Consider the following 3,289-nt stretch of genomic DNA (forward strand, 5'->3'; position numbering starts at 1 on the left):
GGGAATCCTCTGGGATTGGATAAAGAGTAAAATGATAGACACATACTTCTTTTACTTAGGTGGGTACAGGATAGTTAACAGCCAACAATTGACATGATGACAATAACAATGGAGGAATTGTGGTATCTGTCCTGGCACCCAGGGCATTTGGTTGTGCCCTGAGGGGTCTGGAAAAAAGGGAAGTTACAAGTTACCCTGACATTTCAAGGATATGTTATCTTAGACAAAATGGCAGTAGACTCCTTTAAGGTAAAGATTGACTTTGTCAGGGAAGATACCTGCCTAGAATATGACTACCCACCGTAACTGTTTTTAGTTAAAGTTTTAATTTCAGACCATCCTTATGGTTACTTTAGGTCTTAGAGTTTGCAAACTTCCATGCAGGCCTTCCCTGATCTTGTATGGTTAGCATGTGGCCCCTTTTGTCCATAGCCCTATACAAGTGGTCGGCAAACTGTGGCTCGGCAAACCGCGGCTTGCGAGCCACATGCGGCTCTTTGGACCCTTGAGCATAGCTCTTCCACAAAATACCGACTTCTTAGCATGGGCCACAAAGTTTCAATCACACTGTACGTGAGCGCCCGCACGTGGTATTTTGTGGAAGAGCCACATTCAAGGGACCAAAGAGCCGCATGTGGCTCGTGAGCCACGGTTTGCCGACCACTGCCCTAGACAAAGGGAAAAATCTATTGCGCCCGCACGTGGTATTTTGTGAAAGAGCCACACTCAAGGCGCCAAAGAGCCCAATGTGGTTCACAAGCCACAGCTTGCCGACCACAGCCCTACACAATAAACGTTATTTGTACCTACTTTTCTGAAAGAAATGTCAACAAATATATACTAGTATCATCTGCTCTGATAAACAAACCGCAAATCCCCATAGTTTAACATGATGAAAGTTTGTGTTTATCTCACATCACAGTCCAATTCAAGCATATTAGTTGAGCAATCTTCCATGTGGTCATACTGGGATTCAGACACTATCTGTCTCATAAGATTAACGGATCACATCACTTTCACTCATGTTCCACTCCCAAAACTCAGTCACAACTAATTACAAGGAAGGCTATAAAATAAGACCTTCTGCTCACAAGGAAAATGAAGCTGAAAGAACCTTTCTCTGGCATCAAGTCACTTGTCCATAGTCACAAAACTAGTGGGCTTTGCCCTCATGGAACTTGCAGTCTGTAAAGATAGGAATTAATTGCAAACAAAAGTAAGGTTACAACCACAAGGAGTGCAATAAACCAGAAGGATATGTGTGATGAAAGTGTCTGAAGGAGGCTGGGGTGGGGGCGGGGGGTAACATTTGAATGAAATCTGAAAGATGAATGGAAGAGGGTTCTATACAAAGGAATCAGCATGTGCCAAGGCCCAGTAATAGGAGGGAGCATGGTGAGTATGAGGAAACTTAAACAAGACCAGTGGCCAAAGAGGAGAGAGAACAACAACAAAAAGTGTAGAGATGTTGGGCCTGATAGGTCATGTCGATCGATTCTGCCTATATCTTCAGAGTAAGGTGAATGATTTAAGAATTTTGAGCAGGAAGTTGAATTGATTGGATTTGTTAGTTAAAAGCACCAGTCCGTATGCATCACAAAGAATGAATTCATAATGTTATCCAGTGAGTGCACAGAAACCACTTAGAACTATGGTAGCTGATCAAATAAGATAATGGTAGCCTGGACTAGTGGAAATGGAAAAAATGGAAAGAGGGAAGAGGATTTGAGAAATATTTAGGGATGAACTGAAAAATGACAAAGATTTGTGAATACTTTCTTAAGCGTGACAACATTATAAGTAGCTTTACTCAGATAATTTATTAAGGCATTATTCCTATGAAATACAAATAATTATATGCCATTTTAGGATCAGAACCTATCATGATTTTTAAAGTAAAAATCAAGATAATTAAAATAGTTATACTCCTTACAAGTCCTTCTCCTATTTATGTTTCTTTTAAATATCAAGTTAGGTTCTCCCTCTCTCAGTCCTTCCTCCACTCTTTTCATAAGATTATAACTAATTTTTTTTTGTTTTCTTTAAATGTAGAACCCAACCAGAATTTTTGAGCATTGACCTATGAACCAAGAGGTCACGGTTTGATTCCTGGTCAGGGAATATGCCCGAGTTGTGGGGTCAATCCCCAGTGTGGGGCATACAGAAGGCAACCAATCAATGATTCCCTCTTATCATTAATGTTTCTATCTCTCCCTTTCCCTTCCTTTCTGAAATCAACAAAAAAAATTTTAAATGTAGAAAGTTCATGTGAGATCCAAAAACATTTTCTAAATCTATTAGAAAAGAAACAACATTTTTTGGTTGCATCTGAATGTTCTAGACAGTTAATATGGGGCAATTTTGTGGAGGGAAAATTGTGTGGGTAAAAAATTTCTCCAATGTTGTTGTGATTACTAAAATTAAATGTATTATATGACATGTCCTTCTAAACAAATACTGCAATGTCCTGAAGAATAGTGTTTTCATCTTGTATTGGCAGTGGACATACATTAGTCATTCAGGTCACGACCATGTGATTCAGAAGTGATCATATTTAATTGCACTTTTATATTAACACCTGAACTGCTTGATGATTTTTTTAATTTTTTAATTATTATTTTTCTCTATAAAATAAATATGCTTATTAGAATAAGTTCTGAAACTATGAGGAAATATAAAAGGAAAATATCATATTTATTATTATGTCTTTTTTATTTAACAACTTTTTAATTTCACTAATAGCAAAGACATCAAACAATGGAAACCATTATAGTCTACTCGCAGGAGTAGAGAGTGGTATCACTTCTTTTTTCTTTTTAATCTTTATTGTTAAGAGTATTACATAAATCCTCCTTTTTCCCCCCATTGACCCCTTCTAGCCTGCTCCCTGCCCCCTGCCCCAGGCCTTCACCACCCTATTGTCTGTGTCTACGGGTTATGCATATCTATATATAAAAAAGCCTAAGTGACTGAACAACCAAATGAATGAACTGGTCAACCTGTCACTATGACACCACTGATCACCAGGGGGCAGACGCTCAATGCAGGAGCTGCCCCCTGGTGGTCAGTGCTCTCCCATAGCCAACCTCCCACAATCCCTCCCTCTGGCCGGCCAACTCTGCGGTCCCTCACCTACCCCCTGGCCAACCAGCCCCAATAGCTCTGATCAGGGACGGCCAACCTCTCGTGGTCCCTCCCTCCCGCCACCTCTGGCCACCAGCTCCCATGGCCCCAGTCACTGGCCAGGCCGAGGGACCCCACCCATGCATGAATTCATGCACCAGGACTC

At 40.6% G+C, this 3,289-nt stretch overlaps 1 pseudogene; it reads left to right on the forward strand.

The window, feature by feature from the left end:
• The first annotated feature begins 228 nt into the window (after positions 1-228).
• Positions 229-3,289, forward strand: part of LOC102773448 — an 11,923-nt pseudogene continuing 8,862 nt past the window's right edge.

The sequence above is a fragment of the Myotis davidii genome, unplaced genomic scaffold, assembly GCF_000327345.1.
Source record: "Myotis davidii unplaced genomic scaffold, ASM32734v1 scaffold523, whole genome shotgun sequence".
NCBI lineage: Eukaryota > Metazoa > Chordata > Mammalia > Chiroptera > Vespertilionidae > Myotis > Myotis davidii.